At 38.9% G+C, this 24,344-nt stretch overlaps 1 long non-coding RNA gene across 1 annotated transcript in view; it reads right to left on the bottom strand.

Annotated features, from left to right (window-relative positions):
* The window catches only part of LOC128915776 (uncharacterized), a 112,427-nt gene that overhangs the window by 43,311 nt on the left and 44,772 nt on the right, over positions 1 to 24,344 (bottom strand). Inside the window, exon 2 of the long non-coding RNA XR_008468749.1 lies at positions 16,476 to 16,587. This is a non-coding gene — a long non-coding RNA (uncharacterized LOC128915776). The remainder of the gene's footprint in view (positions 1 to 16,475; positions 16,588 to 24,344) is intronic.

Here is a 24,344-nt window from a genome sequence, read left to right as displayed (position 1 = left end):
CAGGTTGGAAGTGGCCGGTTGTTAGTGCTCCCTCCCCAAAGCTGGGGAACAATCCCTGTGCCCACCATCCCTCTGTTTTTCTCCTATCGGCCAACAGCTGCAACACCCACTGACAAAACATGTACCCATCTTCTGCTAGTGGTTAGCTCAGTGAAAGAAGCTGGTTGGTGACTATCCAAGGTTATTAAGTCTGTGCATGAAGGTAACGATAGGTGATGGATGTTCCAGGGGCTCTCCTTTGTGTTGTTTTTAAAAGGAAGAAAATTCTGCAAAATAGCTGTATTGAGAGAAAACAGCAGGTATAAGGCTGCTCGTGCAACCTTAAGATGGTGCTCAGGATATAAGTCAGAATTTTACACAGAAGGAAGTAGCTGTGTGTCAGACTTCTGCCTGCTTTGTTACAGAATCAAAGTCTGTGTAATGAAAGAGAAAAGATTGGGATTAGACTTTTGCCTCTGGTCCTAAAAATGAGTTTTAGCCCTCTTTCTGTCCTAATATCACTTATGAACTCTCTGAAGTCAGTTAAATAAAGCTCTTCTCCCTTTGTGTAGCCTTCAGTGCTTGACTTGTGGGAGCCCGTGTCTGATTTGCAGAAATGATAAGCTGCTTTGAAAAGCCGATATCCATGAGGTGTATTCTCTAAGTAAAAATAAAGTGCTGTGCATTGCTAAAACCTCTGGCAACTAAGGCTATGCTCTTCTTAAGCTGGAATCCTGCAATTAGTACATAGTGGTGAGTGACTTCTTTCCGTTTCCAAAATGAGAACAATCATAGAATAGAATCCTAGAATGGTTCGGGTTGGAAGGGACCTTAAAGACCATCTAGTTCCAACCCCCCTGCCATGGGCAGGGACACCTTCTGCTAGACCAGGTTGCTCAAAGCCCCATCCAGCCTGGCCTTGAACACCTCCAGGGATGGGGCATCCACAACTTCCCTCAGCAACTTCTCTGGGCAATGCTGCAAGCCCACGGGGGTCTACAGTGATGAACGCCACAGAAAAAGACCATGAGGGAGTGAGCAATTCTAACGTGCAGTGGGGGAAAAAGTATTAATTGGAAAAAAATAATAGGATCTGTCTCTTCACTGGGCATGGTCCCTTTGTCCAATAATTGTAGCAGTGTCCCATGGGAAAAATAACAAAGCATGGTCAGGTGAAAGACTGTACAAATAGCCAGTGTCCAATGGAGCTGAATTCAAGTTGTATGACAATTTTAAGCTTGTTGTTTTCCAACTTTTGATTGCTTGTAAGTGAACAATATATTGATTTGTTGATGGAGTGTTTATAGGGTCATTTTGGGCATGCAGGGCTTGCAGGGTCTTTTTTTGTACCCTCTTCATGTACGTGTGCACATACAAACCAAGAGACTACTTACATTCCCAGATAAGCCAAAGAATGTGCGTGTTTGACCCAGTGCATTTTTACAACGTGATAATTATGCAAAAAGCTACTGTGCTAAGATTAGGAAGATTGTAAGTCACAAGAAATATTTTCAGTTTCAATATATTTCCTTTGGAATCTGCACTTTGGGTGTTTACAGTTGTTTGTTTTACATTTCTAGGCAACAGAAACCTACTTTACTCAGTGTCAGAGAATAAATTAAGTCATCCTTCAGTGTGTCACTTTTATCTGGAGATCATTCTGAAGATATTTTTAATTACTCTGCATCTAGAAATACCAATCTGATAGTTTGCTTAAACCCCTCGAATACTATTTCTTGCAGTTACACATATTAATGGAAATCTATGGTTTAGATTGCAACTTCACTGTACGTAAAACGTGTTTCTTAAAAGTCTCCTTTTCCTATGATTTACATGTATAAATATTAATATCCCATTTTATGACATTACTGTTGTCTTATTTAGGATCCTAAGAAAAAACTTATTTGATTCAGAAAGAACATCTATTATTTTTATTTAACTAGCAGGCTACTACTTTTAAATTATATTGGAAATTATCTGAGACACACAATTGTCCTATTTAATTCTGTTTTACTCACAGACCTGATGGACTGCTGTTTGGCTTTATCATCATTACCTATCAGATGCAGGGGAGACGATATCCTCTAAACTTAGTGTTGCATCTCTAATACCTTTTCCAAACTCTGATCACAATGCGGAATGTATATAAGCAGCCTCAGTTGCTCTCCTGTTTGTAGTAGACCTAGAAAAAGCTTTGGGAAATGGTGAGCTGTTATGCCTCATGAAGCCTATCCTCAATGGTTTTCCCTCTTGTCCTGGGGATATGCTGCCCTTGCACTGTGACTATGTTGTCTTTTTGCCCCCTGTTTTACTCCAGGGCTCTGATCCTCTTATTATAAATACTGGCTTCCTTACAGAACAAGCCAATTTCTAATAGGGCAAGCCCAAATACCAAAGCCTGGAGCATTTTATGCCTGAGCCTGCTGCAAACTGGTAGTGATGACACAAGGCAGCACCATGTCTGTCCCCCTCCAAGAACAGCCTTTGTATCTTCAAATTCTTACACCCTCATGCCATAGCACAGTCATGTAATACAAGTGGCATGGTATAAAAACATTACTCTGGTAGGCTGGGACATAGCTTTTCAGGTTCTTAACTTTTACCTGAAAAAACATGTTATAAGAATAATATATAATAACTATGTCCTGGTGCCACAAGGGCTACTAGCTTGGGGAGAACATCAGAGAGGGCGTGATAGGTTCAAACCAAAGGTAGCTTTTGTCCCTGGGTCACGGATCCAGCATTGCCCACTGTAAAAAGAAACCTGCAGGTACTAAGTCTGGCACTGTTTGCAGTGATGTCTGTGCCCAGGTATGCAGGGACTCCATGGGAAACACATAGGAGATCAGCCCGTGGTTCAAACTTGCAGAACTTGTTGACTTCAGCTCTTGTGCTGACTATGAAATGATGAGTAAAATGAGTTGTTGTAATGAATTGTGCCTTCCTGGAGCATCATCTCATTCCAGCTATTGTCCTGTAAGCAATTGTCACTGTGGCTACCTTTATGTCTGTTCTCAGCTCTGCCAAATATAGGGATGATAAGAACTATGCGGCAGAAAAGTGTCCCAAGTGTATGCTTATGGAAAAGTGTACAAATGAAGGAAGTGCAGGTAGCACTTCTCTCGGAACCTTCCTGGTCTATAACATCTTTTTCTGACCTTTCAGGAACTCCCTGGACATGCAGCAATTTTCCCCGCATTTCTTTCCACAAATGTAGTTAGATATCGCCAAATGATGTGTTTGCTCCAGAGAATGCGTGGTCTGAGCAGCATGCATACAAGACTATCTACACCAGCTGGTTTGGTGGTCAAGTTTCTTTTGCTGGTGTGCCCCACAGAGACAATTTCAAAGTAGCTTCAGGTGCCTATTTTACAATTGTACTGCTTTCTTTTCCTTGCTGGAGATTAAATTCTAGGTGTTTAGTCCTTCTGTGTGGAAAATTATGTATACCTCTATAGAAATATCTTAAACTAGAATGGGAATTCTTGCTTTCCCTTAAGTGGCTTCCATGTTAATTTGCATATCAGCTTCTGCTGGCAATTTTAAACTGAGGTACTACACTTCCTGTCCCTTTGGGTTCTTGCATGCTGCTGAACATTGGCTTGCCGTGCCTGCTTTTACACTCTTACTGGTGCATTTGGCTTTGTAAAGGAGTAACCACAGGGCAAGCAAGGTCAAGGCCGTCATTGCTCCAAATGAAAAACGGAATTTAAAATCAAGGGGATTATCTTTGCCACGCTGTCCTTTGTAAAGCAACACTAACTATTCAGTAATATCTCCTCTGTAACTGTAAGAAGTAAGAAAATAATTGTTGCAAAGATATTAATAACAGCAATTCTGAAATGTGCATGCATTTGGTCTAAGATGTTTAAAGCATGTTTCAAATTTATCTCAGTTATGGCTCTAACCTTGTAAGATAATGCAAAATAGTATTTCTCTTTAGTAGGAGTGGGTGGTGTTATCTGTTAACATAAGTTTGAAATCACACAGTAACATTTAAAGTCTATTTATAAGTGAAAGACTAACAAGCAGATGAGTGTATTTAGGTCAGAGAGGGGAATTAAAGAGAATGGCAATAATAACACCTCTGGCTACAGGGGCTCGTAAGACACCGGTGATACCAGGGGAAGAGGATCAGAAAAATAACCTCGTGTCTAAGTAAACTGTGGATTTTTGCAGCAGAACAAAGTACCAAACATTATGACTGTGCTTCACAGCGCTGTGGACTCCCTGAGAAGCTTTGTGTTTCATCCCAGAGGCAGACACAGTGTACTTATTAGTCAAATAGCTACCACTTATCCTTGATAATGCTTTCGAGGCATACCTGACTGAACTGTAAAAACCCCATCTGGTCAAGTGCTGTTTTATTATGCACAGACGCTGGCTCGCAAACCACCATAGGTTGTTTCCATAAACTAGAATTTAACTGTCAAGACTTAATTAAGAAATACATCCGAGCCTTTGGAATAAACAGCATATTCAGAGATGTTGGACAGGTGGGCTTGTTCATGTTGCAGGGGCTTAAAAATTTCTGCACTGAGTTGTCTTTCCAGCAGTGAACAGGGGCAGGATGGCTTAAAAAACAAGCCACCAAACCATCCACCTTACTTATAACGCACATGATAGTTTTACATCATTCTCATTGCTTTCAGCCACATTATGTAGTTGGATTTTGATTGTATCAACCTGCATATTGCAGTCTTGAAAATCCTTGGAAAAGGCCACATTTTATGGCACTATAAAATCATCACTTTCCTGTACACTTTTCTGCTGTTATATGAAGATTATTACATTCCCTGAAAATACATAACAGGTTTAATCTGACATAAGATGGGTTTTTTCCCTGTATGAGCAAGCTGTCTGGCAGGCAGCAGGAGATAGAGAGAATGTTTATTTTAAAATATTAATATACTTTCTTTTAAAACAACTACTAAAGCTGATATAAATGTCAATTTTAATCAAAATTTGGAAATAGTGAACCTAAAGGACAGCTTGACATCATTCATGGACATAAACGAATATAAATTAAGATATGCTTCTGCTGTAAACCTCGTGTTAAAACTAATCACTATTTACTGTATTATCTCTGACTATAATAAGGAGGGTGCATTATCTCTTTCAGTAATGCAAAGCTAATTTTAGCTGTCGAGAGGTTGGAGTCAAAGACCTATAAAAGAATATCTTCCCTGAGTGAAATCTGAAGGGACATTTTAATTTGTTTCTGTTCCATTACTTCTGAATAAATTGTTTTGAAGTAAATAATGAATTCATGTCAGTACTATCTTCAGATCTGGTCTTAAACATTCTAAAAGATTTCTTAATAAAGGGGTTTTTTTCTTATTTTTAAAGTATAACCAAATAGGGTTTTTTGGTTTTGGGTTGTTTTTTTCCAGTGTTAAAATGCCTGTGTAAAGGTAGTCCAAGCAAGAATTTCAAAATTCACATTACCTTATGTAAAATACATATAGTTTTGTCAGACTTGTTTGAAATTTTAAGCATGTATTTTATGTATAATTTTCAGGGCTGTAACTGTATTGGCTGGTCCCAGAGGTTTATCACAGAGGAGGAGAATCCTAAACTTGGATAAAGTTTATGAAATTTAATTTCCACTACTAAAGTGATTATTTTAAGGTAAGCAATTTAATTTAGAACTGTTTAGAGGAGAAATGTGCAAGCAAAATCCCCTCTGTTTTTTTCAATCATTATAATGCATATTCAGTTTGCGGCCCAAAGTAACAAATTTGTCCTTTAGCTATGCAAGATAAATTACAGAGAAATTCCACTGGAAGCAGTGGAAGTACCTGCCAGCATGTTTTTAATGACAAAGGACATGCCCTATTACAGAATTCATGAGACACTGGCTATGAAGTTATTAACGCTGCAGCATTCATTGCCACAGAATGCCGAAGCAGCCAACAATAAGAATAGATTGAAAATGGCAAATTCATGGATGAAGATCCAACACTGTTATTAAACATGATGGCTCTACATGTAACTTTAATCTCAGGAATTTTTAAGCCATTTTGAGTAAGACTGTCCTGATGTGACCGTGTTTAGAGGCTGTCCCAAAGGTTTGATCCAGTACTAGCACATCTTTTGCGCCTCACTGAAAGAAACCCAAGTAGTGACATGGAAGATCTTATTTCTGTTGTTTCATAGTTGTGAAATGTAAAGGACTTAACAGGGACCATGTTCTGTTTAGTGTCGTGGGATCCTTGTATTCAAGCTGGAAATCTTTTGCCAGATGGTTAATTGACTCAAAGAATGCTTCTAAGCCCTGGAGAACCAGGCTGAAAAGTTTTCTTCTCTCTCGTTCATTTGTTTGGCAGCAAACACACGGTGCAGCTTGGGATGGTGAAAGACTGAATCCAGTAGCATTGTCTTAATTATGGAAATGAAAAGCATAGTTGCAGTTGAGAACTGAAAAGTATCACCTGCAGGTTGTAATCGCACAAGTGTGACAAAAGTAGCAGCTTCCCATTTAGCGATGATTTCTCTGCTGTGGTTAGCCAGAGGCTTCAGTCTCTTCCATCCATCAGCATCATTGTTTGTTTCACTTGCTTCTGCTTTAAGCTTTGCTTTTCTTCAGTTGAGAATAAGCAAGAGCTCTGCTGTACCAGAGCTCATACCACACTCAGGTATAAAATATGTCACTTAATGTGTCATTTTGTGTGTGCATCTCATGAGTGAATGACTGAATGAGAGATACAAGAGTCAGCAAGTTAGCTCAGCACTTCAAAGTACAAAAAGCCTCTAGTTTGATTTCCTTAGGTTTTCTTCTATATGCCTTGGGTTTTCATACTTAGATCCTAAGATAAGCTCAGGAACATGGTTACTTCCCTGTTTTCCACAAACTTATGACTTCCCCTTCTGCAGGATAAACTGCTAAACTTTGACACTAACTCTTTCTACCACTGAAATATTTAAGATACTGAGAAATGTTTTTCAGTATTTTGCAATTCAGAAGGCTAATTTGTTTGAAACAGGCATGGCTATACTCTGTGCTTCTGCTAGGGCGTGCACCTTTTCTGTTTACAATAAAAGTGTCTGTAATCAAGCCACCCAGAACTGGCAACAGCAGCAAGGCAACAAACCCCCAAACAAGGCTTTGGCTTTGCTCACCTCTTCTAGAGGCTGCAAACAAAATGCAGAGAGCACAGGGTTCCTTCAAATACATGCAAAGTTTTCTGTGTTTTGTTTTGTTTGTTTCCCGCCCCCCCCCCCCCCCGCTTTCCAATAGGGGCAGACCCTGAGGAAGGTGCAAAGCTGCCGTTCCTGATGGAAAAATGCTATTCATATCTCCTGGTGATTGTCTTTCAAAATCTTGGCAGGATAGATCATAAGTGAGGACTACTGTTTGATTTTCTCCAGGGACAACTTGCTAACAACTTGAAAAAGAGCTTCACCTTTCCTATGCGTCACACGTATCTTTGGTCAGTCTGTCGTTGCGATTGGAAAAATTCTTTAGAACTACTAGGGTGGAAAGACAGGGGAAAGCTGGAAAGGTTGGAAAACAACTATCACCCTGGGAGCTAAAGTCCCACTCTGGTGGTCAGGGGTCAGAAGTGAGGCAAAAAAAGGAAACCACTCAAACAGGGATGGGGATTTTGCATGTGCATTTTTGGTCCTGCTTGTCATAATTGCAACTACTGAAGATTTCTGGTCCTGCACATTAATGCAAATGCAGGCTGAAGCCATAGCTTGCTGTCAGCAAAGAGGGCTGTGCTGGCCTGTCTGCGTTTCAGACTGAAGTGAGGTTGTGCGTAGTTGAAGCCACATTACTTAACCAGCTTCGAGTCATTATGTATAACCCAAAGACAACCAGGTTGAGGAAGATATACATGCTATGTATAGGATAAAACAGTTGCTTGTAGAAATATTTTTAGGGATGCAAGTTCACAATGGAAGGTGCATTTGATGGAAGGCAAATGTAAACCATTAAATCCCTACACATGCAGATTTCAGTTGCCTGGCATAACTTCAGTTTCTGAAGGACTTTAGTGAAATTGTTACAATTTGTCTATCGAAACAGGACCGCAATTATTTTCAAACCCAGTTTTTCCCAAGCTTTCAGTTGGCCTGTTTATACTGAAAGCTCTTCAGTGAAAGGACCGCTTACTACTGGATGTTTGTTCAGTACAAGATGGGTTTCTAGGCACAACTACAATAACACAGCGATGAACAAATACCCACTCCAGGATAATTCTATACACTGTAGTGGATAGACTTCATATTCATGCTTTTGTACTTCAGATACAGTCATGGCTTATCCAGTGCAGCACTTAAGCTCCTGGTTACAGTCACTGGTTACAGGGTACATCTGTAGCCTGCAAGTAATGCAACTGTTTTATGCTTTGGAATCATAGATTGCAAGTGTCGAAGGCTGAGGCTTCTGTTTGTGTGTCTTAAAAGCAGCAAAAGAGAAAGACAAGAACAAAGTCCAGAAAGAACAACATCTCTGAGCTTGTAAGCGAGAACAGCAAAACTCTCAAGTCTTGCCCTTTCTTCTTACGGATCAGTTAAGAATCCATCTTCCTGAGCAGAACCTTGGCATCCGGCCAGCAGTGTTGTTGCCAAATGGTTAGTTTCTGTTATTTTGAATACCTGCCTGGTTCCCCAGCAGGTTTCTCAGGCTTAGTGGATCAGTGCGATAGCTGCTACTTACTAAACTCTAGAAATTTTATGGAGACAGGCACCAAAATGAATGAAGACATGAAGTTCAAATATGGCTTTAATGTCTCCTTCTGATCAAACATAGCGTTTTTGTATTTTAAAGTTGCCTTTTTGTAAATTACAGTAACAAATGTAAACTGCTTAATGATGCAATTCATCTTAATGATATTAATCATATTTTAAGCAGGCAATTTCTGATTTTGTTGTTTGGTTTTTTTTCTACCCTGCTGCTAGTGTTTGAGGTAAAGTTAAAGAGATAATGTGTGTGCTTTAAAACAAGTCCTTGTCCAAAGTGAAGGAAATACTGTATTCATTCGTAACTGACCTCAGAGAACTGGACATTTGTTTGCCTGGTCAAGTAAATAGCAAGTCCTTTTGTGATCTTAACGAGTATGGACTTAAATCTGCATTTCTAGATTGGTGCAGGGATAGGCAGAGATCTGATTAAGACTGTCGAAAAATTTGCATTCTAAAGCCCTTTTTTTCAGGGCTGTTTGCTCTACTGTTCTCTACTCTCTAAGCTAACCTTAACCAGCTGGTTGACATTTTCAGTCTGCCTTGGTTTTTTTTTTTAAACAGTAGGAAAAGAAGGAAAAAACATTTCCAGGAAATATATGTTAGAAAATTTTCCAGGAGCCATTTATCCAGAGGCAGACATAGAAAAGTTAAGTTGTTTTGCCAATGTAAAATGTCTGTGAATATTTTTCTTGACTGAGAAATTGTAGCAGACTTTTATGACCTTGGCATTTGACATGGGATAATCTTGTTGGTGAAACACATGGCCTTGGCATCATTGTGAAAGCTCTGTTAAATTTGAGTTACTGAAAAAAAATAAATCACAATGTGTACAGTCTTAGTACATTCTTTATAGATTTTTTTGACAACTAAGTTCTGCAAAGAATACCTGTTCGCTCATAGGAAAAATCCAAGGCAGTGTTTTCTTTTCATCCCATGTCCAGGCCATCGGCAGTCTCTTAGCTGCTCCATCACTTCTAACATGTCAGCAGTGTGACTCTGAAGTATCCTGCTTTGTCAAACCAGTCTTTATTAGCAAATTAATCTTTTCAAGCTGCTGTGGGTTACAACCATATCAAGAAATCCTGTATTTAGAATAAGTAGTATTTTCAGTTGGCTGCAGTGCATTTTTCCTCTCTATAGACATTGATCTTTCTTTCCAAGGACCTGAAAGATCCCAGAGGAGAAATTTCTAATGATAGGCTCAATTAAAAACCAACACACTCTTTCAGGACTTACATACAAGCTTTGATTTTCATGGGTTATAGCCCTTAGCTATAGACGAGCCTTACAACAGAGATCTTTCAAAAAAACAGCTCTGCAGCAAGGACTCTTAGAGCATGCAACAACTATTACCCAGAAGAACCCATGGAAATTGCTGCTTACCAAAGTAAAGTGAGAGAGTTTCATGGAGCTGTTTATATAAAGGGAAATTAAACTCTCCATTTTTCTAATTTTTCCAGCTACTGTTGGTAGGATTCATCTTACCTGCTTTTAGGTGTTTGCCTAAGGTAAAAGCAATGTGATGCTTTTATCTCTGCTAGACAGATATCGTTTGGCACCTTAGGCACTCTTTATGGGCAAGGAGTGAAGTAACTACCAGGGTGAGATTGAGCTGACCTATTTAGACCAGAAGACTCACTCCTTATGAGCAGCTGTTTCTCTCCTTTACTGCAAAAGGAAGCCTGGAGTGATTGGTTCAGGTACAGATGCCTGTCTTTGGCCAGATGAATCCTACCCTAAATTTGCAGGTACTGAATGTTTAAGCTTTGACTGAGAACAACAAGGGATGTATGACAATTTTTTTGCTGGGAAAATTGCGTTATTGACATAGTTAGCAGGAATAGATTCTAATACAGCATTGTCCCGATGCGTAGTATCCAAGAATCTAACATTGGAGGCATTTTGGAAAGGGAAAGAGATGTCTTTTCTCTGAAATAGAGTCCAGTCCAACAGAAAAGATCTGTATTACTATATCTTAGGTCCTGAATAAAATCCCAAATTTGAGCGTTTATCTGCTGAGCCTTTCAAAAGGGAATCTGCTGAGCTTTGCTGTACTAACCCTATCTGCAGTAACAGAGCTTAGTTTATTCAACTAAACATGCTTAGCTGATGACATATTGTGTTCAAAGCAGGACACAAACTTATCAAACATATTGTAGTTACCATCGTTTTTAGAAACATATTTTTAAAGTCTGAACAATTTTTCCCCCCAACTATTATAAATGTATGTATTTTACTGAAATAGCAGTAACTTGCCTTCCCTTAGCTCAAGTGTAAATGACCCTATTCGTTTGTAGCTAAAATTTTCCTCCCTGGAGTACACTGACTTCAACAGAATTGCAACTTGCATGATTTCAGCTGATAGAGTCTTCTGCAGCTATAACCTAAAGAAGTAACACATTTCTTACAATGCATGATAAAAGAAGCACTTGGCAAAGGTCAGCTTTTCAGATGTCTTGTAGAAATGTCATTAAGTACAATCTTCTGATAGGTCGTCTTCTTCTGCCTCAGTGTCTAAACCAATTGTCTGGAATTTCTGATTGAAGTGCAGCATCTCAGTGTCTTCAAGTTAGAAGGTTCTAGTATAATTAAAATAACCTCAAAGTCAAATTTAACAGGTAGGAATTTAGATAAAGCTCTTTGAATGAACTCTATTATATGAAAGTAAAACAATTTTTAAATTATCAGTCCTTCTGAATGTAGCTGAGGCTGCTAAGATTTGAGCGAATGTCAGGGAAAGTCCTAAGTCTTTGAACAAAAAGCCCTGTTCAGGCTATTATTTTATATTAATGGAGGCAAATACTATTTCAAAATGAAACCCTTCTGCAAGCAAGGCCTATCTGCATTTCAGTTTTCCATTTCTAAATCCTATCTTTTGTCTATCATGATGACTCCTTGTTAAGGTATCAAAAGACTAGGTGGGTGCATATGTCAATAGAGCGCAGGTACAGCGATCAGAGAAGAAACCAGATGGCCAAAAAGTTGCTGAGAAAAAACCGTATACCTACCAGCAATGTTGCTGTATACACACTTCAGGAATTGTTTTAGTTGAGCTATCTACAAATAGGGAAGTGCTAGTATTTATATGGTGACTTTCTGTATGAACATCTATGTAGCTAGCTTTCAGATGACAGACTGCTACAAAACAACAAGATGGCCAGCAGGCAAGTAACAGTGGTCGAATACAAAGTCAGTTAAAAAAAACACCACCAACCCTCTGCATATTAGATATGAATCAGTTGCACAGAAACTGAATTGCACAGAGACATAAGCTTATGTCTCTGTCTTGCTGGAGGTACTTGCACAGGGAAGAAAAGTACTTCATGACCTTGAGGTTTCAGAGCGTACTTGCTCTCTTTACATGGGCAGCAACGTGAGACCTTGGTAGGCTGGCACTTCAAGTCTGCATTATATTGCCCTTTGGGAAGGACTAAGGTACGAGAGAGTCTTCTTGAATATTTTAGAAGATTCTGTGAGCCCGAATGATTTTCTGACTTCATAAGCATTCAGGATACTATCCCAGATCCCAGCCTTACAGAGATCTCTGCAGAAGATTGAGCAGTAAAGAACACACCAGCTTTGAAGAAAGGTCGAGTTACATGGAGTGCTGCAGGGTTTAAACTCCATGGCATGTCCTCAGCTAAGGTACAGATGAACTGGTATCGTGTGAGTTTGTTGGTCAGCATGAGCCTTCAGGATGCTCTAACCACTATTTGATAAACTTCAGTATTTTCAGTAAACTACAGTCAGTTGTGTTGTATTGAGCTGAGAAAAAAACCAACCCCGCAAGTTTCAAAACTAAAAGTAAAACCAAATATAATTTGGACAGCTTAGTTTCTGATGTGCATCCCAGTGAAGGCATTATTTAGTATGCATTGTTATGGACCACCCTTAGCAGAAGTGATACTGAGTAGCCTGTAAGATCCCAAAGGAAAAAAAAACCCAACTTTGGAGTACATTCAAAGACAAATAGATGGTGAATATTTATGTGGATTACAAAAGAGGAAGTGGCGTAATATAAGCCTACCTGATGTTGAAAAACACTAGTGCTTAATGCATTGGAGAAAAGATGCAAGAATAGCTTGTCTTTTTGGAACACCACTGCAGCAATTTTTTCCAAGGACAGAGGCTTCACAAGCTAACTGCTGTCCTTTGAACTAGCTTCAGTCTCGACCTTATTGAGGTATAAGAAATATATGAATAGTCTACAAATATGCTGGTAATTTAAATGATAAATGATGATAAGTACTTTTCTCCTTTGTGCCTAAGCTTTACTCAAAGTCTTCCATTAAAATATATAATTGAGTATCTAGACAGCTGCATTTTGATTTGCATCTATTGCCAAAACAATATATCTTTCAGATAAACCTTTCATACAATACTTTTAATAATAATGTTTTAAATTAAAAGACTGCTTCCATCAGAATAATGAAGCAAGATAGCCAAGAAAATAGCTATGTGCCTCAGCACAGAAATTCATTAAAATAAGAAAAATACATGAAACAGTAATGATAATGAGAAAAGTATTGAGCCTTAAAGTCGACAATACTAAAACCAGAGATTGCATTTAGGGCTTACTGTATGGGAGGGGCTGTTTTCTCTTTTCAGACATCTTTCTCTTTTTTTAAATTCTAAGAAATCAAAGAACATTTTGGCAACTCAGTTACTTTTACATTGCCATAGGCATAGGCGTATGGGATTTTACTAGCAGAAAATCCTAGGCCTGATAGTGCTATAAGGAATAATCCTTTTTTTTTTTTTACTTAGGTAAGTATTAGTATTGATGATTTCCCTTCTTTCAATACTAAGAAACATACAATTATTTAATAATGACAACCACCACCACTTGAAGAAGGCAATTTAATGTAATCAGGATACTCTGCTTTCTAATTTCCCTCCTGGTCTCTATTTAAGTTGCAGATAGTGCATGTGTTACCTATATTTATCTTAGAAGTAAGTCGTCCTTATAAAGCCTTTTTCTACAAAGAAATATTTGAAAAGGTGCTGTTTTCCTCATTAAAATATTTTTAGTTCCCCAGAATATAAGGAACTCGCGTAGCAGCGCTAATGAGACACACACTCGCCTTTCAATTGCATTCCTTTTCCCTCCTTTGCTTATGTTATTTCTTTTCCTCAGCAAGTCAGCCCAGTATTAAGCAAAACGGGGCACTAACGTAACAGTGGTACATGCCTGATACTTCTCTGCGTCCCTGCCTGTCTGCTGAGCTGTGCTGACAGGAATACAGAGAGGGCTTACGGGAGAAGCTGACACTCCGCGTACATCCAGCCAGAGACAAGTCTTATAATTCTGGTATCTGGCTCCATTGACTCCTGTGACTATGCAAAGACAAAAGGTTCTGCCTGGGACAGAGCAACCCTTTGCTGCTGGAGCACAGATGGTATGAAAGTGCTTTATATGACACAAACTGTTATAAAATGTTCGGTGCACTAAAGTGTGCTGTCAAGACCTGTTTTCTTTAAGCTGCCAGTCTGTCATTGTCTTTTGGAAACTAGCATGCAGCCAGGAAGCCCATTTCCATCAAAAAAAGAAAAAAACCCTGTTTATAATTCCTTTCCATTTTCTCCTACCAGGTAATTTCTCTCTGTAATGTCACCTCAGGTATTATAGTAGAATTAATGAATACCCAAAATTTCTCTTGTACTAGAGACAAAGCAACAAATAGTAAGAAAGAAAGTAGGTTTTAAAAATGGTAAGAGAAAAGCAGAGAGAAGCTTTCAAACCAAACATTCCCCACATCTGATGAACTTCCCATATATAGAAAAGGATGAGTTTTATACTGCATTATGGGCACAGCTGCACTGAGAGGCATTAACCCCCTACCTGCAGTTGGTTCAGGTACTGCTAACTTTCATAGTTGAACCCAGTATGGAGCAGAGCACGCATTTCATGCAGTCTAGCACGCAACTCCTGGGCTAAAATTCTGTTAGAGACAAAGAGCATCATCTACCTTGCTGTTTTCCTGAAGCTTTGATAGTTATTCCTCCTTGCTACGTGCAGATATGCAATGAATTTCTCCTGATTTATGATGCATTCTTTAATAGCCTTTTTAAAAGCTAAATTAGGCAGCAATGGGGTGAGGTCATAGATCAGAAGAGCTCCCATTCAGCATACACCTCCAGTACCTGGTTCGTTCATCCTCTTATTTGGCAGTTGGAGGAATTCCTGGCCAAACTAAAAACCAACTTAGAAGTTTAAAATCGTACAAATTTGGGCACTTTGTCTTTCTGTACGTGTTCTTCATGGCAGCAGGAGAGGCTTGCAAAGGCTGAGACTGGCCTGTATTCCGACCTGTTTTTTCACTAAAATCTCTATGGTTCATTAAGATTACCCTGAAACTATTAGATGACTTAATTTTCATCAGTTTTGCAGTTACCCAGTGACACTTTTTGATTGTTCTTTTATTACAAGCACAGCAACCTTGTCTTTCCCTCTCTCACTGTAAGACTTTTAGAGTGCACCTTGCCAGATCTTTCAGACACCCAGAGTGCGGACACAATCCTGAGATGCTAGGACTCTGAACTTGTGTAGATATAAGCGAGGGTAAGGAGTGCTAAACATGTGAAAACATCAGCCTTGAGGTTTTGTTTCTTCCTCTAGCAAAAAAGTAATGAGATTAAATACCCCAGGAAGAATATCTTCGAATGTCCAACGGTGACACATTGCTCTACCCCCTTTCAGCTTGTGCAATTTTCAGGTCTGCTTATGAGCAATCATACTTTGTGTGCCTTTGCACAGGCAATTGGCTGCTGAAGATTTTAATTTGTTTCTTCTTACTTTATTATCCAGACATCTCAATATTAAATGACAGTCTTGTCTCCTGATACTGTTGCAGGAAGTTTTACCCTTCTGTTTTTAAATATTTTTGTATTCAAACCAGTTGTAAGTGCTTTATGAAATGTTATCATTATGGAAACAAGAATTTGGGGATTTCATCTTTCATGTTGTTAAAAAACTACATTTATGTGCTATGGGAAAAGTCACTTCTTTGAAAGACTGTGCATAGGAAAAACAGAAATAAAAACAAGCATATAGTGGCATGAAATGGCCACAGGCCAACATAAAAGTGAGAAAAATCTCACATAATATCTTTGTGATGAGCTAACATCAAAAGATTTTAAGTTCAGCTAGGCACAGAAAAATTTGGTTAAGCAAAGTAATGAGTGCTGCTGTGCTTTTCATCTTCAAAGTGTCTTACAAAGGTTAAGTCTTTAAAATATATCTGTGAAATGAAGTGTTATATTGCCACCATTGTTGTTTTTCCCCTCAGTTGAAGTGGATGTTGAGTGTTTAAATGTCCAAGGCTGCAGAGAAGGTCAGTCAGATCTAGGACTGCAGACTAAGCTTCTCCTGCAGTGCCTGAACTTCTTAGACTGTGCTGGATGTTTTCCATTTATTTAGTTGTCCCTCTGTTGGCCACTGCCTGACTTTTCTCAAACTAATTGTCCTTTTTGACATCTTTTCCCTGGCTGGTCTGCAGCTTTCCATTGCACTGTGGTAATTGCCCAGTTAAGCCTGCAATGAGCCTGTAGGTCAACCCTCACCTGGCTATGTTTGCCTCCTCTATTACTTTAGGCTTTTCACAGTGCAGACTTTTCTCTCTTTCTCCTGCACTACTTTGCAGAAAGGTCAATTTCACAAAGCTCAGCAAAACTCTCTGTTCAACGTGCTTTGCAGAACCCCTATGGATGACCCAACTTAATGGATCTGGTCACCTTTAAATTAGGTATATCCCTCACAAATGCATGTGTAGAGTCTCTGTGTAAGATGGTAGAAGGCAACTCACCATCTCCTGTGTTTTGGATAGCCTTGGAAAAGGTGCCTCTGTGCCAGGAAGCCTGGGGATTGGACTGGAAGTAGGAGAATCACCCTTAGCAACACCAGATACTGCCAAAAACCTGCGAGAAAGCAAAAAGTCATCCTTGAATTTTTCTGAAGATCAATGGTCAGAAAAAGGAAAAGGAGAAGGAAGTCTGTGCTGTGTAGCCAAGCCAGCAGGTTTAGTGTATCTCATGCTATTAGCACCCAAGTGCATCAGTGAGGTGCTAATAGTCAAATCCTATTTACTGCAGAGAAAAATGAACAAAAACAAGACCAAGTGAGAAAAGAAATTAGGAAAGATCATTCATTTCCTGGAAAAAGGATAAAACCTAATAATTTTTCACACGTTATCGAATAACATGGTGATTTAGCCAGAATATAATTCTACTACCATTTGGCTGTGACGTGGTACCAGATGAGTTCTTACAGCTCAAAGCTGTGTCGGGCAGGTTTTGAGGATGGCTACAGACCTGTTTGTTGTACCATCTACAGGACATTATGGCCTAGGCTAAGATAGTCAATAGCATGGTTTCTCGAGGCTGTCATTGCAACTTCGGGAAGTCTGGGTTTCATTATTGCTAGAGGAAGGGCAATGGCCTCCCTGGGTGCTGGGAAGCACACAGCAAATAATGAATTATAACATCAGTCTATGTATTGAAAAAACATGGAAAAGTAAATGCTGTTAGTACTTTTGTACCCATGCCACTGGTAGACGCGAGACTTACATTTTTCAAAAACAAGTCTCCTTCTCAGTACAGAGCATTAACCTTCAAAATCTAACTTATTGGCAGCAAAAATAGAGTTTAAATACTAAAATGAGTGCCCATGCTCTCTCCCTTTCCCTCCCCTCCTTTGCAATGCAAATTTCGCTATCTCTGTGCAAGGCCAGGAAGGACAGAAGGTAGAGTGACCAGCATGACCTACTACGGAAATATGCAGCACTCAAGATGTGAGTAATAATGTACTTAGCTGTATCTCATTAAGCATTTGACAGATGATCAGCAACAACTGATCAAGGTAGAAGCAGAGTAACCCTCTTGCCTGGTTTTGCTTGGAAGTTCGTAGTATAACCGTTGCCTGCATCCTCTTCCCTGAACAAACTCCATCGGACATGGCAAAACTATGTTCTGTATGAGAATGCAAGAGTGTATGAGAGCTGGGATAATTTAAAGGTGAACTTAAAATGCTCAAAAGGATTTCTGTCTTAAGGGGTGGAGGGGAGGGGAAGCTGGCTTTAGTTCCTATTTGGGATCTTGTATGCTATGTTTCATTCCAAGGTAAGAAATTATAGGTATCAAAATGTCTAGGTAGCACCTACACACCTCAGAGATTTTGTTTAGCTCTTGTAGAAAGATAAGAAGCCTCTACTTCTTGTCAAACTCTAAGTCTTTTTTGTACATGCCTTCTGTCTACAGTCTATCCTTTTCCCATTCTCCTTTCCTTCCAGCTTCTGCATCTTCATATTTTCATCCTCCTTATCTCAACTGTGTTTGCAAGCAGTTGGCTCTTTGCGCTCAGGCCCTCCCTAATTGTGCTCCCTTTTTCTCTCATGGTCCTTTTATGCAAAAAGGAATATTTCTGCAATGTGTGTGCTCATGTAGTCGAGAATTTTCCTGTTGGCATGCTATCCAATAACCTCATTCTTGTCCGAAATGGGCAGACAGTGTCCTGTGAAGGGGACCGGGAGGCCACCTGGGTGCTTAGATCGCTATTTGCACCTTGTTGGCTTGGGGTGCTGCCAGGCATTCCTGCACAGGCAGATTTGCGAGCTGCCTAAAAGCTCTTGTGAAGACCTTGTTGGGATGGGAAGGGAGGAGGATGTATGTGGGAGTCCTTGTTGATGATGTAGTAATATGGATGTAGCTGTTTCACCTCCCATCATTTTCAGTTTAATTAAAATGTAAGTACCCTGGACCTAGAGGTTCAGCACGGGAACTGAACAGACATCTCCAAGGAGAATCCTCCGTAGCCAGCAGGTAAAATTCATATGGGATTATGCTTTCTTTTAGCTTTCTAAGAACATTAAAAAAATAAATTAATATCCAGTCCTTAACTGAGGCTGTTTTTAGAATAGTGATTCCTATAAACTGAGATGGGAGAGGAAGACAGTACAGAACCACAGAAATAATGACTTTTGGAACCATTGATAAATTTACAACCAGGGTAATTTTTGTTATGGCAGAACATCCCCAGCTAAAGGGAAAAATTAGGAAATTGCATGAAATCCTATGCACTAACTATTTTGTTTAATAAACAGAAGCCAAGATTTTAACAGATGCAGAGGGTTGTGTTGTACATATCAGGACTTAATATTTCACAACGTAAACAAACCTCTTTTTACCCAATATAAAATCGTTTCACATCTGCTCAAAATCCCAATAATCTCAGTTTATGTATGGCAGCGAGTACCTTTAAGAAATTAAGCCAGCAAAAGTAATTCTGGACCTGCCTCCATCTCTGACTCATATTTATTGCTTCCATCGCTTCTCATGGCTCAGAGTTCTCCTGCTTCAAGTCTGAATATTTATTATGTCAGGTTGAGGTCTGCCAGTAACCAAAAAGCAGAACTATCAATTCCAGCCCTCCTTTCCTAGCAAAGACATTGATATTATGAGGGCTTTGGTCTTGTGAAAAGCAATGGAAAAAGTCTTGTGAAATGTGTGGAATACGAAGGCAAGCTTTTTTGTAGTTCAGAATAGCATCTGCAGTAATTCCATGACAAGACTAAAAGTGACTTTCTTACTGTGTGGAGGATACTAAATAGGACTTTCAAAATGGTATCTTGTGCTAAGATAATTATGGGAAAAAAAACAGCTTTATGTGAATCCGACAGCTGTTTTGAAAGCTCAACTGGCAGCACCATTTGCTATATTGCGGAAGACCTATGTTCAGAATCACACACACAAATTCTTGTTTTCTCCAAAGCCAGCAGGAACTGGAGGTGGCATAAAGAAAATGACAGCCTTACTGCAAAGGCAAAGAGAAATCAATCTGTGATCTTGAGCTGAGTTTGTGTTTCCTGTATAAAAGGGAGAAGGATTTAGAAGTAGATAATATTTCTCAAAATGTCTTGATGTCCATAGTTGGATGAGAACTCTCTTTTGCATTAAATTTACAGTGACTGCATTGGCTGTGTCAGAAAATGATGGATCAGTACAGTCCTATAAATCCTGACCACATATGTAGTATATCTTTTTTAAAAAAACTTACAAAACAGCCTTACAGGAGAAGAAAAAGTCCACAATAATGACAGCATACTGACAGTGCAATAAAGAGGAATTTGTTATTCTGACTGCAGGGGTTGACAATGACCAGAGGGCAAATGCATAAAATAGGAAGGAAGAGCCTATGCTCAAATGTCAAAAACTCCCTGCCATAAATGAAAGAAAAAGATATATGCTCAAAATGTGTTTACTCTGCATAGGCATAATAATAGTAATAAGAAAGATAATTTTTCTGAGCACAATAAATATTTCTGAGCTTGAAGCTGAGGATGTAGCATTACATAATATCATCTGTCTATAAATAAATTATTCCTTTCAAATGTTCATTGCCATGAACTTCAAAGAAATCTTTGCCATCTGATTGTGAAGAAGGTGGCAGCAAAAATGAAAATGAACAGTAAGTGAAGGGTTAAATATGTAGGATGATCTTTATGAGTAATTTTTGTTGACAATTTTTAAGCTACCGCTCAATTCTAGAAACAAATCTGATTATTATTATTATTTCTTTTGTTACCTAAAGAGGATAATATCTACTCACAAGTATGACTACTTCTGTATGACGTTATTTTGCAGGCATATATTGCACCCTCAAACAAGATTGCAATCCCACAAAGGAACAGCAATACATTGAAAGCCCAGTTGTTTTTCTGAAGTTATTTAGTTCTAAACAAACCTTCCCATGCAGCCTGTCTGCTTTTTATTTTTAGTTCTCCCTTCTTTGTTATTGAATGCTTTTGTAAGAAAGAAGGATTTTTGTTCCGAGTTTTTCTTCCCCTGGTATTTCCCATATGACATTACAATCCTCTGATAGCTTGTATGAAGAGGATTAGAACATGTCGTCACTAATTGCAGATGAGGATTTAAAGCAGGGGTGGGCAGGAGCAGCAGAAAGTTGAGGCTGCCCAACCTGTCTTGCTGCAGACTGGATGGATGCTTTGCTTCGACCTCTGCTGCTCCAGGAAGTTGGCCTGGCTTCCACAGCTGTCCTCATCTTATGGCAAGGGAAAATTGTTTTTTTTTTTGTTGAACATGATGAAAGACTAACTTTTCTGCTGATTTCTCTGTTGTACGTTGTTCCTAAAAATCCATTACTACCATGAGGACAACACACAGTTTGTTGGTTTATAAAAGCACAAGAGAAGGAGCAGTTGCAAACAGGGATCACTTCTAAACTCCACAAAAATGCCAGATTGCAGTTGCGGAATTATATTTTCCCCCTCCACAAGTTTTTTGTTGTTTCTATTAGACTGTGAACTTCAGAGTTCTGTCATTGTATCCTCACGTATACCATATAAGTGCTTCCTGTGAGTGTGGAAACAGTAATGGTAAGGTACAGAAGCCCTAACCATCTGCAAACATTACTGTTACTTAATGTCAACAACGGGTAGCAATTTGACTAATAAGCTTAAGGAATTACATAACTTAAGTTGCAATAGAGCAACATTATGTCAGCATGCATTTCCCCCTCTTTTGCTTCAGCATGAATCAATTATGAAACACAAATCAAAATAATGGATACACGTTTATAACAATTTAGGGTCCCGGGCATTGATTAACCATGACTGAGAGAACTTTCTCTCATAAAGATAAATGTAATATCATAAAGAACCTAAAAGCTTCCATGTGAGCCCATGAACTGCTTGGAAGGGCACTTTATATTAGCCCTAACTTATTTGATGGGTTGACGTCTAAGAAGATAAGACAAAATACGCAAGGCCAAGCAGCCAGAGTTGCCTTGCACTTCTCTGTACAGATCATTCCTCAGTAAATTGCGTAAGTAGAGGAAAGAAGTTAACATAAATGCCCCTTCATCTGCTTTTAAAAAAATATTCTGTTCTTTCAAAGCTTACTTTCTTCAGGCCCTGCAACAAGGTGAAAAGGTGACTCAGCAGTTTAAAAAAATGGCAAAACTGAGCCAGAGGGAATTAAATTATCTTCAGACATTTAATGAAAGCCACAGAGTTTTGTCACAATTTTCAGGACTTGTCTGTCAAACCTTGACAGATCAGGAAACTTCTTGACTAAGACTAATAAAGAGCTTGAACTTCATTTTCAAGGAGAAATGATTCTTTTTTATTAATTAAGATAAGGAAATATGCAGTAAAACTACCTCCTTTTCTAACCTATCAACAAAATTTTAAACAGAGTTGCACATCTCTGTCTGTCCCTCCCATGCCAAATTTTAGGCTTTAATTTTGGGGGATGAAAAAATTTTTTTCTAAGTCATTTGGAAAACAATATTTGATTTAGTTAAGGAAATAATTAAGTGCCTCTGTCTCCTCAGAATTAAAGGAAAATAACAGTTTCACTTGTCTTAAATAGACTTGTTGATGCAACATGCTGGTTCTCGATCATCTGAACTCATGATGTACACCAGTATCTCTCTGTGAAAGCTGTGTTACTGAAATGACTTAGGGTTTTTTGTCATTTAATCACTCAGAGCAATTCTAGTGAGGAAAGGCAGGGATTAACAGTCAGGGGACAGGGCCTGGGATTTTAAAATTTATATGCCTTTTCTTGACTGGTACAACAGGTAGACTAAGTATGTTGTCTGTCTCACAAAGAAATGTCTTGCGTATCAAGGGCGTATCTTTAAAGCAGGCAGCATTTTAGTCCTACATAATACTCTTTTAGCAAAGTGATCATATAGCTCAAACTTTCCTGAAACGGTGATGCTGTTTTAATGTAGAGCTTAATATAGACAAAGTTATTGGAAAAAGCGAGGAAATCTCGCTGTAAACTTTATCAGTGGCTTGGTCACTGATTGGGAGACAGAAAACTTTTGTGTTGGTTCATCTTTACTATCAGAGTTTGGGGTACTGGACACCACGGTGGGTTACAGAAACCTGCTCCCATTATTTAACTCCTTTCTTCCTGATGCAGGTGCTGCTGTATGAATAGCTTTTGGGGAAAAATTTCTGTGTAGGGTATAGAAGTGGCAATGGATATCACTGGGGCCTGCTAAAGGTACTGATTATATTTTTCTTCCTGAGAAAGTAAATAAACAGCCTGTAGACCTAGCGTAAGTGGGAGGTGTTTCTATTATCTTTCACTGGTTTGGATTGTTTTCTTTATAAGTATTTTTTGAAGACAAATAGCTTCAGCCAGCCTAGGAATATTTCCATCATTGTTTGGTCTGTTTTTCAGCAATGCTGGTTGGCATTGGAGCAAACGTCAAGAGCTGCTGCCAGGGAGGCTCAGGGAGGAGAACGTGAGCAGGATGCGACCGGAGGGAAAGCTCCCCCTCAGCCAAAGCAAATTCTCACCAGAGTGAGTTTCCTTGAAGTTGCAAGAACGTACAAGAAAGAATCACTTCTGCAACTGATACAGCTTAACAGAAAGTGGATATTTGTAAGGGCAAGTACCATTGTAAAAGGAAGATAAGATATGATTTGGGCAATATAAGAATCTCAACTTCTACTCAATATTTTCAAAATTGGCTGGTGTTTGTGGGGTCCTGGTGAATACAGCTCCAAAGGATGCCACTTTCAAAGGTACTTTTTCAAACAGGTTTATTTAATGGTGATGTGCAGTCGAAGAATTACTCTCCATTCTGCTAAACTGCGTTTCAGTTCAGGACTCCAATCTGAAGCCATACACAAAAGCTGCAGCAGTTTAGAAAAATTAGCCAGCAGCCTGGCTGAGTTTACTTCTTGAGCACATTGTTTTTATATGCAGTGATAAATCACTTTTTACCTTTCTGCACAAAGGGCGTTTTCTTGTTAATGTATTTGAGAACATTGTAGAGAGGTTTATAATTAAATAAGGAAAAAGTAGGACTTCTTTTATGACGAAATTAATTTTTAATGCTATTGAAACCAAGGAATTTTGAAAATACTGTGCATTGGTTATTTTTGCTTTGTACCTGAAAGCTGCATGAAAGTAATTGCATTTTTCTCTAAAAGACAGTGAAGTGAGAAATAGCCAACTTTCTTTTACATTGAGGACAGAAAATTTATTAGAGATAGTTCAGATTTAGGTAAAGATGTCTGGATTTCACCTGAATGAAAATATTTTCAAGGACAAGCTTTCAAATCTCTTTTACCTAATCATGTACTAAACCACATCTTTCTATCCATTAAAAGTGTCTATGCTTCACAGTATGGTTTAGATTAAAAAAATTGTGTGTTATAGCTCAAAAAACATGCAGTTCAGTTTCTAGTGCCAAATATATAAAATACTCTTCTCTTCCTTATTCTTCTCCAACACGGGGTGGCCACCTTAGTCTTCTGCCTTGTTTTGATTAAAGATGAGGTACAAATCTGATCCTTCATGGTAATTACTATATTCCAGTGTAATTCACAGACCATTGCTGCTATTATTTATTCTCAGACACAAACATTCATCTCCACAACCTCCAACTACAGGCTACAAACTCCTGATGGCTGGCCTTTTCCTATGAGTAAAAACTACGTTATTTCTCATTTGCTCCAGTTGCCGTGGGCCACCTCACCTGTGACAGCCGAGATAGCTGCGCTATCTGTTATCCATTCTCTGTGGAAAGATTTGAAATTTTCCAATGTTCTCTTTCACTATGGATCAGAAACCAGGCAACTTTTTAATGTTAAGGATGGTCACTTGCACCTCATCCAGTTTCTCGCTGCTTAAGT

Source organism: Rissa tridactyla, chromosome 1 (genome assembly GCF_028500815.1).
Source record: "Rissa tridactyla isolate bRisTri1 chromosome 1, bRisTri1.patW.cur.20221130, whole genome shotgun sequence".
Taxonomy (NCBI): Eukaryota; Metazoa; Chordata; class Aves; order Charadriiformes; family Laridae; genus Rissa; species Rissa tridactyla.
Note: the sequence above shows the minus strand (reverse complement) of the source record. Positions and strands in the feature narration are given on the sequence as shown.